A 16467-nucleotide genomic window follows, 5' to 3' on the forward strand; every position below is an offset into this window, starting at 1 on the left:
TGGTGGCATCACAAAACCTGTTGCCCCCGCAACCATCATGTTTGTCACCCCATCCAAGGAGTTATAACCAAATATCATTTCACTGGTAAAAGAATATTTTAATTTTGTTCTACAAATATGTGCTTACAAAGAGGGAGAATGTAATTCCTTTAAAGTTCAATATAAATCTATCATACAAATAAAGTAAAGCATTTTTTATATAAAAAAACAAACAAAACTTCTTAAATAAATATTTCAACCTTATAAATTTGATACATATTGAAAAGTGATAAATCCACAATTGAAATATTTTAAATTAATATAAGTAAATCGATTGTCACTTTTTTTATGCTCAATGTGAATTTATCACACAAATAGAATTATTACCTATTTTTTATATTGAAACAATAATAATAATAATAAATAAGGACTCTAGCTTGGTAAATTTGATAAATTTTTTTTATAAGTAAGAGATGAACCTTCTATTAAACTGGACAAAATACATAATTTACAAAGAGCCGCAAATAGTTGGGGCAACAGGACCATGAACTGAAGTAAACAACAACCTTATTGGTCAAGACAGGGAGCTTACAGCGATCCACAAATGGACCCACCTGCAACATTATAGGAGGTCACTAAATAAAATGGGTTCGAAACCCTCATGCAACTGGTAAGAACCAAACCATGCTTATGAATGAAAAAGCCTCGACCCATCAGCCAATAAGTAGCAAGCCTTGATCTATCTGAGCCATCAAAAGCAGAGTTCCAATCCATTGACCAACATGGATATCGTGTAGACAAGAAGAACGGAGGTTAGCCACGTGATGAGAGTGGTTTTCTCTCACCTCTCCTTGCCACGTGTTACCCCCTAAATGGAATTTCGTGCATCTACCCGAAAACCTGATACCACCCATGCCCTGCGTGATATACCACTTTTGGTTTTTGGGTGTTGTGTTCATGGTATCACGGCAAGTTAGGGGCCCATAGTGGGACCCATAGTGGAGCCCATTATCCCCTGCACACGGACCCAAAAGAAACTCTAGAATGAGTCCACAAGGCCAACTCAGTTCCGTGACCTTAAGACAAACAACCCGTCCAATCCTAGCCATCGAAACCACTATCCCAATCCAACGGCCAGTGCAGATATCACACTGCCTAGAAGCTCTGGCATTAATCACGCGATGAGAGTGATTTCCCTCGTTACGCGTTGCCACAAGGTGTCTTCTGAGTGGAATCGTGAACATTTGCCAAAATGCCACATACCATCTGAGTCTCATGCGATAAACCATTTATAGTTTTGAGTCAATGGTTTCGCATAGAAAACAACCCGGTCATTGGTCATGCACGGAGCCTCCAGCCCATTCCACCATTCTCTCTGAGCCTTCCATCTATAGTCGCCAACAGAAAATTGTTGAGCCAAAAACACATAGACCACCCGATCTGTGTCTCTTTCCATCTCGTGACCATCGTCATTCATCCAAAAGGAAACATAATTGTGGAAAGCTATCATAGATATAGATGACTTATGTTATACCATTCTCATCCCTGTCTCCTAACTCCCTCCGGTTAGTTTTGTTCAACCACAGATCCCAATCATTGGTTGCCAGGCATAGACACTCTTCTCTCAGTTTACCTACAGATACCTATTCCCAAGCTTGTCTAGAATCCTTGTTCCTATTGACCACCCCTTTGTTGGCCAACCGATCCACAAGCATGTTTTCCTTCCATCTCACATGAGCAAATCTTATTGTTTTAAGAGTTTGCAGATGAGAGTGTATGCAATGAAAAATCCACATAAGATTCCAGTGCTTCGACACTTTGTCTAGCGAAGTTCTATAGTGAATCCTCTTGGCTTCTCTGATGGTCAGCTCTGAATCTGTTTCAATTATAACATTCTGTAAATGAGCTTCCACAATGATCTCCAAGCATTTTTCCAACGCCAGTAGTTCAGCCATGTTATTGGTGCCCTTTTCCAAGTGGCCATGGAAGATAAATTTTATATGCCTCTGTTGATCTCGTATAGCTCCCCCAAAGCCCGCTTCCCCTCGACTACCCTTAGAAGCTCCATCAATGTTTACTTTGAGGAAGCCCTGTGGAGGGGGTTGCCACCTGCTAGCCCTTGAGCTTATTGCTCTTACATCCTTATGAGTTCCTTGAGGAATTATGGATTGCAGACCCAAATTGAGAAGAATGATCTCCTTGTGAGGCAGACGAGGGTTATTGGGAGTTTACCTTACAAGCCTTTTGACCATTTCTTTGAGCTGGTTCATGATCTAAGTTATTATGTGCTATGGTTCACTAGCTTTGTTTATGAAGATTCTTCTATTGTGTTCTTTCCAAGCATTCCAAATGGCAAAGCCCAGAACTAGCATCCAGGCTTTGTTGATGATTTCATTCTTTGAGAAGTTATTCCTCCAGTTTTTCAAAGCGTTGGAGATACTGAGATTGTCCCTGTTGGTTTTTTGGAAGCTTGAGGCCACCTAGTTCCATACCCTAGCAGAAAAAGGGCAGAGGTTGAGTAGGTGCTCAATCATTTCCTCATGTGAGCCATAAAGGTGACATTTGGAAGGTCTTATGAAGCTTTTCTTAAGGAGGTTTTGCCAAGTTAGTATCTTCCTTTGGTACACTAACCAGATGAATATCTTTATTTTCATACAGTGAGAGGTTTTCCAAAGCTTCTTCTAGACTATGTCAGTATTGAAAAAGTTAAAACCTGTTATTGTGTTTTTTGCCTCTTTGAGATTAAAGTTTCCTTCATTATTCTTCACCCATCTTAATTGGTCAGGTGAGGATGAGACCAGAATCCATCTCTACTCTAAGTCCATGGTGAGATCATCTGCCCTATCCTTCAAAGGACTTTCATTTTTGTAATACAGATCCTTCCATTTCATCCATTTTCCATTATTACTCTCCTGGTCCTAGAAATCTTGTACCAAGAAGAGATCTTTGTTGTTTGTGTCTCTCTTGAGAGATGCCCATTCATTCATGTTTAAGATGGGTTCTTGTTGCCAAATGTCCTCCCAGAAATGAGCCTAGACCCCTGCTCAGATTTCCTAGAAGTAGTGTTGTTGAATGGTGTCTTTGTTCTCCCAAGCAAGGTTCCAACTATGTGACCCCCTAATTTGTCCTAACATTTTGATGTGATCCTTTTCCTGAAAGTAGTTAGCATACTTTTCTTTCCAAATCTTCACCCATGGGGAATTTGGCTCCTTAATCCATCACCACCACAGTTTAGCTCCCGGAGCTTTGCTTAGAGTCTCTGGATCATGCAGCCCCAAGCCCCCATGGCTTTTGGGCTTTCAAAGCTTGTCCCAGGCAACTATAGGCCATTTTTTTTCTCTTCCCTTCTATCCCACAGAAATTCCCTTTGAATGTTCTTTATCTTCTACTTGATACCTTGAGGAGTAGGGATGGATGCAAACATGAAGATGGGAATGGCCTGCAATACCGCCTAAGTGAGCACCAGTCATCCTACTAAGTTTAGAGCTTTGTATGTCCATTTATTGATTTTGTCCTGAAGTTTGTTCAAAATAGGTTCCTATATTTTCTTGCTTAGAGGGTTATTAGTGAGAGGAATGTCAAGATATTTGGAGGGCAGTTGTTCCCTTTGAAAACCAAGAATCCTAGTAATGTTTCTCTGTATAGCAATATTAGTGTTAAAGAAAAAAACTTTGTACTTGTTTTGGCTTACCTCTGTGCCTGCAGCCATTGCAAATTCATCCAAAATTTCTTTGATTTCCCTCACCTCTCTAACTGTGGGTATGCCCTGCAACATAGTATCATCCACAAATTGTTGATGAGTGTTAGCCTCTCCATCCAGGGTGAGCCTGATCCCCTGAATTCAACCTTCAGCATTTTCCATCTTGATTTCCCTACCTATCCCTTCCATCATGACGACAAAGAGGAAAGGTGATAATGGATCTCCCTACTTGAGCCCTCTAAAAGGTGTAAAAGTTTTTGAAGGAGCCCCATTGAGCATAATAGAAAAGTTGGTCATGGTGACTAGTGCCATAACCCATCTTGTCCAGTTTTGGTCGAATCCATAGGCTTTAATAATAGCTCTTACATAAGACTAGCTGAGTTTATCATAGGCTTTACCAAGGTCCAACTGAATTATCATCCCGACTTGCTTATTTCTTTTGAGTGAGTGTACCACCTCATATGCTTGGATGATGTTGTTGAGAATTTGTCTGCCATCAACATAGCCTTTTTGCTCTTCCGAGATGAGGGTAGGTAACATGGGCTTGAGTCTATTTGCTATCACTTTGGAGATGATTTTATACACCACATTACATAAGGCTATGGGCCTGAACCCACCAAGAGTCATAGCATTTTCCTTTTTGGGGATTAAAGCTATGAAGGAATCATTAAGTGCTTCCAGAACATTTTTATTTCTTCTTGAGTGTTCCACAACCTCAAGGATATCCTATTTGACTGTATTCCAGTAGGATTTGAAGAAATCAACATTGAAAGCATCTGGTCCTGGTGATTTTCCATTTCGAATTTCCTTGATCACCTCACTGACGTCCTCTTCCGAGACTAGCCGATTGAGATTATGGTTATCCTCTCTGGTGACCAACTTGGGAATGTACTGTGTGAACTAAGAAATGTACCTATTTCTATCCTCCATAGGCTCCTCTGCAATGTTAGAAAAGTGTTGAACTAGGTTCAATTCCATATCCTTGTGAGTGACCAGTTCAATACGCTGAGAATCCTTAATTTTTGTGATTCTATTATGCGCCCCATGGGCCATAGTCGATTTGTGGAAGAACTTGGTATTTCTTTCCCCCTCTTTAATCCATTGAATCCTGGATTTCTATCTCCATAAAGTTTCCTCTTGTAGGCAACGATCCTCCCATTCTCCCTTCAAAGTATTAGTTAGTTTTTTCCTTTCCTCATTAAAGCCCTCTGAGATATTGATCTGATTGACTTCTTGGAGTTTTTTCTCAGTTTCAATTCTGGCCTTGATGATGTCTCCAAATTCCTTTTTTGTTCCAATTCTTGAGTTTGAATTTAATGTATTTCAATCTTTACTGAAGCATGTACATCTTAGTACCTTGAATGTTCAAATCCTCCTTCCACCATTTATCAATGTTGCTGGTAAAATTGGGGTGCGAGAGCCAGGCATTTTCAAATCTGAAAGGCCTATTTCTCGAAGTGCCCATAAAGTTAGCTTCTAGCCAAACTAACCAATGATCTAATCCTCCAAAGGGTAGAATGGGCATTGTGATGGTTGGTCCTGTCAGGAGGAGATCCTCAGAAACTATGAATCTATAAGTTTTTGACACCACTTGGGATGCCCCTACCCTTTTGTTGTTCCAAGTGAAGGTTCCATTTATTGTCTCTGTATCTACTACTCCCATGTTCATGATCAAATACTGGAAAGCTTCAGAATCTCTGCCTAGCTATCTGGTCCCTCCTTTTTTTTCTGAAAGAGATCTTATCATATCGAAATCACCTGCAACTATCCAAAGAATATTAGGATGTTGTGCTGTGAGACCTTCTAGGGAGGCAAGAATCTTGAGTTTATCTTCTTGCTGTTGAGGTCCGTAAAAATTTGTTATCATGTAAGTCTCTTTGTCACCTAAAGAACTACACACCAAAGAAAGATAGTTTCTCAACGCTTCAGCATCCAGGATTCCAATTTTCTATGGATCCCATAGTGTGAGAATCCCACTTGCAGAGTTATTGGATTTAACTTCTAAATACTCATACTTGATTAACCACTTATTGTGAATTTCTCTTATTTTTTCTATTGAGCATTTGGTTTCCTTAATAAAGACCATGTCTGGTTTTTCTTCTTTTACTCTATTACTTAGATTTCTCTGTTTCCTTCTACTACCTAAACCTCTAATATTCCAAGTTGTGAGCTTCATAAAGAAAGGATGGTAAAGGAATATATGGTGAGATCTTTCATCTTACCTGAGTTAATTAGTATTTTCCCACATTCATTTAGTAGTTCATTCTATCTTTTTCTTCCTCTTTTCCTCCCTGGGTTCTTTGGAGATTTTGTTTGTGGGTTCTCCATCATTTTGATCCCACTTTGCTCCTGGCTTTCATGGTTTCTTTTGAGACCGGTTCCCTTCAATTGTGCCCTCCATAACAAAGTTGTTGGACTTGATCATAGTCTTCTTTTGGCAATGATTCCACTCCTTTATTCTTTCCTTGTTCCAGAAAATGTTCTAGATCTAGATTTTCCCTGTCTAGAATCTCCTGTAGTTCTTGGTCATTCGTTCCTGCCTCACTTGGAGTCATCTCCTGGTCCTTACTGATCTCCATGCCATTTTGCAGTTCCTCCATCTGCTGGTTATTTTCTAGGATGTCCTCCATTTCAGCTTCCATGTCTTGCTCTTTAAGTGCATTCTCCCTGTCCTCGATTGTCTCCACGTTCTCCTCCACTTCCTCTAAGGTTTTGAAACTATTTTGTTTTGTCTCTTTGTCTTCATTAGTCTTCTTGTGTGATCATTTACCCCATTTCCCTTTGCCCCCAACCTTGATAAAACACTCATGATCTCTATCCACAGAGGTTTTTCCATTGCCTTCCATATTTTTTGTTGGACAGTCTCTGAAGAGGTGGTTGTGTTCATGACATTTGCAGCATCTAAATGGTATGTGCTCATTATCCACCGTTTTCACCCATTCTTCATCATATACCTCTAAAATTATTGCTTCCGGAAGAGCTCTAGATAGATCCATTTTCATACATATTCAGGCAAAGGAGGTATATTCACCTTTTAGAGTTGCCTCTAGTATCTTCATAAAATGCCCCAGTTTGTTTCCTATGGTTTTTAAGGATTCTGGTTGCCAGTAGTCCAGGGGTAGTGAGTAAAGTTTGATTCAAAGTGGTACTAATGTAAATGTTTCATGTCTGGGAACAAAATTCATCATCCATGGCCGCATGTAGAGTCCTGCCACAACATAGAAGTAAGGCCCCTCTTCAAATACTCTATCTTTGTTCTCTAGTCTCCCGAACACCATCGTGAAGAAGCCCTTAGAACCCACATGTAAATGCATTTCTCCCTTTCACTTCCAATGACTTCTGATATAGATATATAATTCCCTCTCTGTTGGCCATAACCCCATGAACTTGAAAATTATCACATGTTCTTTCATGTGGTCCCTATGCACTTGAATCGCTACATCACTGAAAATGACCCAGGGGATGATGCTTGATTTGGGTTTGCAGACTCCCGTAGTTTTCATGGGAGGCATTTTCCTACTATTTCCTCCCTTCTCATTGTCCTTACTTGTTACATGTTGCTTTCCTTCCTTATCATTGGTTTCATTTCTTCCCACTCTTTCCTTACCTCTTGCTTATAAAATCTTTTCCAATGGTTTTTTGAAATACTTTCCTCCTTCTTCCTTGCCTCCCTTTGTGACTGCTTGACTATAGGAGGGAGCGGCGCTCCCCCCTTGTTACAGGGAAAGGTGTCTATTTAGAACTACTCTATCCCACTAAGGTATGACAGCTACCTTAGAGACAAACAGAGAAAAACTACTTTTGTATCTCCTTTATGAATTATAGATAGAGAGGAATAGAAAGAACCAACCTGTGTCTTGCGCTAATCCTTTGATTCGATCACTCTCTTCTTTGATAGTCTCCAGCTACCTACTCACTAGCACGCCCAGCTTCACAAAGTACCCGAAAGATCACAGAAGCATAGCACTATACAAAGACATGGATCTATATTCATAAACAACTTAGGATCAGATTTAAGTTAACCATACAAATGTAACAAGCATCAATGATACAAAAGCATGAAGGAGAACTCAAATAGCTTTTATTGATAAACAAGAAAAGATCCAGAAGCAGTTACAACCAATGGTTCCGACCCAGCATCAACCTCCCAGCAAAGAAGCCCCTCTTCACCTCAAACAAAGCATAGATCACCCAACAATCTGATGTTTGTCTCTAGAAACCAACAACAATTCCTTACAATATGCAAAATTCCAGCCTCTCGATCTCTGGGATGAGGGATCCATATATAGATATCTGTAAGGAGGATGAGTCAACTTGTGATTTGATTAGTGTCTTCTCTTTGTCAGTTCTTGCTTCCACTTGGAGACTGAGGGCCTCTTACTCATCCTTGGTCGAATTCAGTGAGGCAAGTGTCATAGGAGAAGATTCTGGAAGCTTCCATTGCCTCTCCACCTCGCGGAAGGGAGTTTTGAAATGCAACGCACCCTCACAGTGCATTTGGGTGAGATGCAACGCACCTAGCCAGTGGAGCAGCTGCAATGATCCTGTTTTGACCAATTCTGAGCAGTTTCTGGTGGAGAACTTCTAGGAGAAGCTGTAATCTGTTGACCTTGTTCCTTTAGGGGTTAGAACAACACTTTTAGGGACTTAGGAGCCCTTGGTTTATGGACATTTCATGATTGGAGTTGTAGGGCACAAAAATGTCTATAACAGTTGCCCCCTAAAATATGAGGCCGTTAACCTTTTGGTGTCGGGTGAAATGCTTTATTATGAGGATCTGAAGTTCTTTCAATGCTGGGAGGAGACCTGTAATAAGATACAATACAATATATTATCTTCATAATATTTTCATGATCTAGCTGAGGCGGGCATTCCCATGCTTAGCTTTATAAATTCATTTTCATGTACATAGGACAGACAACCGTCTGAGTGTATACTGATGATTCTGATAGAGCCATCATCCTTTTGGTAGGATGATTATCTGTGCTGCAATGCTGTACATTTAATGTCTTTATTTCCTTGAATATATATCGCAGCCCGGATGGATGAAACTAGATCCGAGGTCTTCAATCTCATCCGATCTTCACTCGAAGTACAAGTCGATCCATGTGAGAAATGTTCTGAAGTCAAACATGGAAAGACATCGCTTGATTACCAGTCAATGATGTAAACTGTTAACAAGCGCGAGAGGAATCGCCGATAATGATAATGACCCTCAAGGTACTGCAGTACAATTCACGTGGTGTGAATAAAGTACTTGGTATTGAACACCATGCAAAATCTTTCGGTCGAAGGCCATTGATGTAAACCTGTTGCCGGAAGTGAGAAACTTGCCATTGAGGCATGCAAGCTTCAAAGTACTGAATGGGGTGTTCCTAGATCAACTTCTTGGATAATGAGTTGATGTCGACAAGAAGTGATCCGTCACAGGAGGGCCTTAATGAATCCCACATCAATGACACAGAACAGAGTAAATGATTTTGATGGAGATGAAAACAATATGGTGATATAAGGTTCAGGGTGGCGGTCATGAAAGAATGGAGTATAATGTATGGTAGTGGGTGAGACACAGGTGACTTCTCTGGATGACTTCTCTTGAACATATCGGCGACACTGATGTGATGGATTGGTAGCATTAACCCCAAATGTGGATGGTATGGCGTGACCATGGTGATGTGACCGGTGAATGAAACAACCCAACCCGACTCGGACACGGAGTGGAAGTGTCATGTTCAAGAGAGACTTGCTACCAACAAAGTTTCTTTGAGTTTTCTTCCCAATTTTTCCCAAGTCATTGCTGACCAGTACCTCTTTATTTTTGTCAAGCTTGAGGAGGATAACATATGCTTGTTCCATAATTTTCCCTTTGGGCAAACCCATCGCTATGTTTTAACGAGCCTAACGATAGTGAAACTCGTTCTCGTCTAAAGACAAGTTTGTCGCTATTAATCTTTTTAACGAGTTTAACGACAAAGATAACTCGGTCCTTTTCAATTTTAGAGAGTCTGAAAAGGAACGTAAAGGTAACTCCAAAATTCCTTTTTCGTCATCTAATCCCTTAAGTCCGAAAAAGTATAAAACAATATAGAAGGGATGAATTTTTGATAGTTTTAACAAGCCGAACAAAACAAGCGCTCGATCTTTTTGTGTAATAATCCCTCAGGTCCAAAAAGATTAAAATCTAGAGGAGGGATAGCACTACTTGTCCCTTTAACGAGCTGGAGAGGCCAATGGCTCGGCAATCTTTTCATATTTTACAAGTCAGTTGAAAAGAGCTTAAAGGAGACTCGTCTTTTGAGGAACGAGTGATAAAATGGGTAGCAGCTGATTCCAGGTAAGGTTTGGAATTTTCCAATCATGGCAGTGTCACAAGGATGGCTAGTGAAATCACTCTTCGCAGCTGTTCCTCAAAATGGGTAAACAATCAAATGGAGGTGAATGATCGGCCAATGAAAAGTGGAGGTGATGGTGCAAACACGACCAAGGCTTTAATCGCTGAAGTACTACACTCACGATGGTTATTTACCGGGGAATAGCTCATTTTTTAACGAGCTTAAACGCGGGTGGAAACATTTGCTCATGTCTTATGTTTATTTTTTAACAAGCTTAAACTATGTGCTAAAACTGCTCGATTAATCCAGTCTTGTGATAAGAATGTCTCATATGAAAATGGAAACTTTTAGAGATTTGCCCCACATCCTTTCATTATGCAAGTTAGGAAATGACCAATCCTACGAGTTTAAAGGGTTAGAGGTCCTAAAAATTTAAAAAATAAATAGCCGCTCTTCGCTTGCACTCCAAAAGGTTTGCATGCCCCCAGGTATAAAACAGAGTTTCAAGGTTACCCCTTCTTTAGTCCGTTAAAACATTTGTTTTACCGAGAGAGGCCTACCTCTTACAGGTTACCCAAAGATTGTTCTATTCACAGCGCAAACAAAACATTTCTTCGGCGATGTCTACCGAGATAAACAAAGGTGAGCGGCGGTGCTCGCTAACTCACATAACTTTGACAAGAGAATCTTGTTCCAGAATAACCCCCTCTTCCAATCACGGATGAGGGTACAGACTAGTCATATTCTCCCACGGAAACCTACCCTATACCCGAAGTTTTCCTGTCGAAGTAGACAAGGGTGCATGCCCCCTGGGTTTCAGTCATATCCCTCCGAATCACACGCGCTCATCGGGAGGACGGACTGGAAATCGAGACATTTCTTGCGTGAAAAGACCATTCAGGGATGGTATATGACTATTTGCTTTGTATGATCTGGGAAATGAAAGCTGGTCCACGAGCTTGACCAATCTTCCTTCGTGCGGAAAACACATTACTCTAAAAAGTGAGGGGACAATTGCTCCCATGCAATAAATATAGTCTCGTCCAAGGAGTAGATTGTAATCCAGGGGTCCTTGAACTACCATTACGTTCATGTGAACGGTTTTCCCTCTCAATGTTATGGGCACATCAGGAAGGATCCCTAACGATCGACTGGTTCCTTTATCAAAGCCTGTCAGATTTCTCATCTCAGGCAAAAGCGATGGCGAACCAAGCTCTTTCCAAGCAGTTGAGGAAAGGATACTCACAGAAGCCCCCTCATCTATGATGGTACCAGCCATAACCATTCTATATATTTGAAAAATAATTCGGAATGGTACACTAGCTGGTAAACGGGGTCTGCCTAGTTGATTCCAGTCGAAGGAGACAACTAGGTTGCTTGGAGGTGGGACCGAATAGACGGCCGGGTACGACTCTGACGAACTTCCTTCCTGCAGTAAAGGAACGGGTAAATTGCCCCCATGTTCGTTGGAGTCTGTGCTTATGAAAAGAATTTAGACGGTGTCATCCTTGTTCTCTTCAGTGATTGTATCATCTGAAGATGGAACCTCTGAAGGCAAGACCAGGTCAACTGCCACCTCGACTTTTTGACTTTCGTCTGGTATGGATTCAGATGGTTCATCTTCAATGACAGATGCTTCGACCAACCACCTGAGCGGGTCAGCCAGATTTTCAACTAGTGACGGACTCGGCAAGGGTTTTTTATATCCAGGAGGAAGTCATAATGGTTAAACCGGACGATCATCCAAAACTCTTTTAGCTTCGTCTAAGAAGGGACAACGGTGGACGGCATGATCGCCTTCGCACAGTTTACAAGGAAATCTATATTTTCCTTTTTGTCTTGGGGCTTCACTTTCACTAGTTGACGGTGTGTTTTCAACATGATCATCAGAGGTTGACGACACCAGGTTGTGCAAACGAGGAGACCAGTCCCTTAAGATCCGAGGGATGCAAGGACAATCTCTGTGAAAGTGGTCTCCTTTGCAAATGACACATGGCGATTTAGGCCTGGGCAGTGCAATGTGTGGATTTTCTTTAGACGACACTCGTTTGCCCCCATTCGCTTTTGGCTCCTTCTTCTTGTTCTCTTTCTTCTTCTTTTCCTTCTTCTCCTTAGGAACTTGACTTTTGGCTTTACCAGCCCCATCAAGCGAAGAGGAAGGAGGAGAGTAAGAATTAGAGGAAGTAGAAGGTTGGTGGGTAACTCTGGAGTCGTCTAATTGCTGATTTGATTGTTCAGGAATAGTGGTGTTCTGAACGACAGAGGTTGAGAAGAGCCATACAGGCAAACCAATTGTCAGTCCTAGAAGCGACAATGTGGGCATATGGGGTGCACCAACATCTCCCCAAGAGGAGAAGGGACTAGGATTTCCTCCAAGGGGAATTCCTTGGTTGGTGGACTCCATTTTCTCAACCCAAGATCAACGTAGGAAAGGGGTAATGAATACTCCGTTTAAAATAAATTTTTAGATGCTTTGACACAACTTGTTTTTTCAGTTTGTAAGAGTCGAGAAAAAACAAAAGATGACTCTAGTCTCCTTCGATTTTTAATGAGCCTGAAGTGACAAGTGCTTAGATGGACCTTTTCCGTTAAGGAGTCTGAAAAGGAATGAAAGGGACTGCTCTAGAAGTCTAGGTAGAGGGAGTACCAAACCAATCGCAAAACTGCAGAATACTTTTTATGGTACGACAGTCAATCTTCCCGAATGCTGTGTTCAGTGCATTGCGATCGATAGGGCGGCAGACACGGCTTCCTATGGAGAAAGGATTTAAGCCTATAGGGGTCTCCCAAAATATACTCGACGGTACGTGGGAGCACAAGTCCGTACTGGCACTTATCGTCTCAAAGTGTAGGAATCACCCAACCACCAGTGAGGACAACAGTTACCAGGCTTTATGACGCCGAAATACGTCTCTAGCCTAGACCTCTAAATGTTGTGTGTTAAGTTCCAAAGCATTGTTATATTCATTGAATTTATTTTAAGTTGATCTTGTTTATGAAGTTTTCCTTTCGGGTTCACCACGAGATGTAGATGTAATTCCTAAAATGCAATCTAAAGATGATAAACAAACTTTTTATCTCTTTTGTGCAATGAAAATCCTAGCTACTAGGGAACAGTAAGAGAAAATCTTTTCACAAAGAGTAAAGAGCACACTGTAAATGCACTTTCCTAAATCAAGCCAAATAGACTGTCTATATGCAAATGCACATGCATGTATTTGTTTTCGACTTTCTTAGTATTGATGCTAAAAGGAAAGTTGATGTACAAATCTGAATTTCTTTTCAAGCGACAAATATAAAAAAGCTCTTTTTCGAAATAAAAAATAGAGATGATTAGGACACCTTACGATTTTGAAATGAACACTCGTTCTTGACACTAGAAAATTACAAATTCAGACCAAAGGCAATAGTACCAGGATAATCGACCATCAACAGCAATCAAACTTTCTCTTATGATCGAAATCGACACTTGCGACAGATTCAAATCAAAGGACGACAGTACGACTATGCTACTTTTGCAAAGGAAAACTGTAAACGACTCAACAAACACACAAAAACATCTACAGTTCTTTTGTACAAAGGAGGCGGAATATTAGCAAGGAAAAGAGGTTTCAAACAGACATATACTGATCACAGGCAGCAAAATTCAGGGATAGAACTAGAAAGAATGAAGCACAGGAACCACAGCTACACAGAGCTAGTCTGATCAGCGCACCTGTAACACAGAGAATCTGAAATGCAGCGTAGGTTGTCCCTTCGGGAAGTGCGCTGAAATTCAGAATCTCTGAACAGTACCTGCGTTGGGCCAGAAACGAGACTTTGTCCAGGTTCCGGGTCACAGTTTGCAGTTCAGTCCTTGGTTTTTGGCCGAGTAAAAGCAATCAGTAATGCAACAATCAGGGGTAGATCTAAGGAGGATGTAAGAGCTATCACAAGGGCAATCAGATAGTTTGTGGATCAGCTGTTTAAATCATAATCAGATCTAGTGAATGGATTGAAGCAGCAGTTATCTACTTTGCATTTGTTATGGCAAATGCAGTTCGAATGCTACTTATAAGTTTATGAAACAAACAACAAAGAATGATACACAAACAAACTAATTAGACATTCCCCAGCGGAGTCACCATTTTGTTACAGGGAAAAGTGTCTATTTAGAACTGCTCTATCCCACTAAGGTGTGATAGCTACCTTAGAAACAAACAGAGAAAATCTACTTTTGTATCTCCTTTATGAATTATAGATAGAGAGGAATAGAAAGAACCAACCTGTGTCTTGCGCTAATCCTTTGATTCGATCCCTCTCTTCTTTGATAGTCTCCAACTACCTGCTCACTAGCACGCCCAGCTTCACAAAGTACCTGAAAGATCACAGAAGCATAGCACTATACAAAGACATGGATCTATATTCATAAACAACTTAGGATCAGATTTAAGTTAACCATACAAATGTAACAAGCATCAATGATACAAAAGCATGGAGGAGAACTCAAATAGCTTTTATTGATAAACAAGAAAAGATCCAGGAGGAGTTACAACCAGTGGTTCCGATCCAACATCAACCTCCCAACAAAGAAGCCCCTCTTCACCTCAAACAAAGCATAGATCACCCAACAATCTGATGTTTGTCTCTAGAAACCAACAACAATTCCTTACAATATGCAAAATTCCAGCCTCTGGATCTCTGGGATGAGGGATCCATATATAGATATCTGTAAGGAGGATGAGTCAGCTTGTGATTTGATTAGTGTCTTCTCTCTGTCAGTTCTTGCTTCCACTTGGAGACTGAGGGCCTCTTACTCATCCTTGGTCGAATTCAGTGAGGCAAGTGTCATAGGAGAAGATTCTGGAAGCTTCCATTGCCTCTCCACCTCGCGGAATGACACTGCCATTTGTCATTTCTCGCCCATCGCACCCCACAGAAGGGAGTTTTGAAATGCAACGCACCCTCACAGTGCATTTGGGTGAGATGCAATGCACCTAGCCAGTGGAGCAGCTGCAATGATCCTGTTTTGACCAATTCTGAGCAGTTTCTGGTGGAGAACTTCTGGGAGAAGCTGTAATCTGTTGACCTTGTTCCTTTAGGGGTTAGAACAACACTTTTAGGGACTTAGGAGCCCTTGGTTTATGGACATTTCATGATTGGAGTTGTAGGGCACAAAAATGTCTATAACACCCCTGCGCATCCTGCCATGGAACCCTAATGCGGAACTTGTTGCCAATGTCAAAACTTGCTCAGGTTGCAGAGCCATCAGAAGAATTTTAAACCATCTTAGCTACAACCGATCAAAAAAACAAAATTGGTAAATTTGATACTTTTGGAATATAATAAATCCATTAATAAATTCACATACATTAATTTTATTATTATATTTCAAATTTTAAAATTAAATAATAAACATATGTGTGATATAACATGTGCTTCTTTGTAAGAGGCCACAAATTCAAATTTATAGAGAGATAGAGTATATACAAATCTTTTGACGTCACTCAAATAACTTCTTGTAGGGGTTTCTTGTCCCACAAATTAAGGGGTCTCATACATCAATTTGGTGTTTGTGCTCTTAAATTACATTATTGTACAACTTCAATGAGTCTAATGGTTAAGAACATGTGTTTCTCATATGTCATAATTTATTAAATGAATTAGAGTATATATAACTTAGTACACTTTAACATGAAAATAACTAGCAGCTAGTCCCTTATCCCACAACAAAAATATCTCATACTCCAATTTAATTTTTAAACTCATGTAATAATCAATTTTAACTACCAATAAATTTGTATAGTCAAAATTAATATTCAATATTCTCTTAACAAACGGTGCATGCTAACCAATATGTTCTTTCAAAATATAAATCATGGAAGCCATCCACATGATATGAGAGGACACTGCATGCAAACATTAAATTGTGGTTTGAAATAGAGGGGTTTCCTTCTCGGATTTATCAATGGTGGAAACATATGTAAATAAGAGTCTAAATTAATCAGAATAGGGAGAGAGTGAAACCAAATTGATAATCAAACCCTAAACCAGATTTCCTCGAACCAAAAACCAAACTGATGATCAAAACAATATTTCTCTGAAATTGAAAATTTCCAAATTGAAAATCTAACTAATAATCAAATGCTATAAACCAAAAATCAAAGTGGTACTAAAAAAATAGTGAATAACACAAGTTAAAAAATAAAAAATAAAAAAAAATAATGAATAACACAAGTTAAGTATCAATTTTGTCAATCTCCTTTTTATTATGATTGTTTCCATATTTTTAGTTTTATGAACAATCCAATGAATAACATGAATAATGTTTCAATTTTGTGAATCTCCTTTTACTATGATTATTTGTGTATTTTTAGTTTTATGTAGAATATTTCTCTCCATATTTTCAGTTTTATGAACAATCCAATGAATAACATGAATAAAGTTTCAATTTTGTGAATCTACTTTTATTATGGT

Source organism: Pinus tabuliformis, chromosome 6, assembly GCF_031772625.1.
Source record: "Pinus tabuliformis cultivar Carrire ecotype Pingquan chromosome 6, CPIR1, whole genome shotgun sequence".
NCBI lineage: Eukaryota > Viridiplantae > Streptophyta > Pinopsida > Pinales > Pinaceae > Pinus > Pinus tabuliformis.